Genomic DNA, 584 nt, shown 5'->3' with positions numbered 1-584 from the left:
TGTTTGACCCGGGGCAGAGGGACCACAGGGAAAAACTGAAAACCAATCAGAGACACAGATCCTGACATCCTTTGAAACTTTCCTCAGACTCTGATAGTTTTCTGTCTCGTCAGCTGGTCGTCCAGTAAAACCTGTCAGAACATCAGGTTGATCAGAAGCTGGTTTTACTCAAACATCTGAAGGAACTGGTGTTTTCAATCAGCCTCACTGGGAAAATCCACACTGATTGAGAAGAAGGGGGATGTTTCGGGTTTGGGTTAGGTTTAGATTGTTGTTTAGCTTTAAATGAAGTTCAATGTAAAAATGTAAAAGTTTGTTTTCTCTAGAAATTTAATTTAGTTAAGTGTCTGTTTCATTTCATATAGTAAAGGTAGAGAATGTAACTTGCAATGTAAAACTTAGTTAGAGGAACAATTTTCTGCAGTAAAATGACTTTCCTGCTCAAAAACAACAGATTAAATAAACTTCACTTTAAACCTGGTTAGGACCAGGTTAGTTTCAGAGCACTTGTTACCACAGAAACATACAGCAGGTAAAATAAGTATTGAACACGTCAACATTTTTCTCAGTAAATATATTACTAG

The sequence above is a fragment of the Austrofundulus limnaeus genome, unplaced genomic scaffold (assembly GCF_001266775.1).
Source record: "Austrofundulus limnaeus strain Quisiro unplaced genomic scaffold, Austrofundulus_limnaeus-1.0 Scaffold3031, whole genome shotgun sequence".
NCBI classification, from domain to species: Eukaryota; Metazoa; Chordata; class Actinopteri; order Cyprinodontiformes; family Rivulidae; genus Austrofundulus; species Austrofundulus limnaeus.
This window is presented reverse-complemented; position numbering follows the sequence as displayed.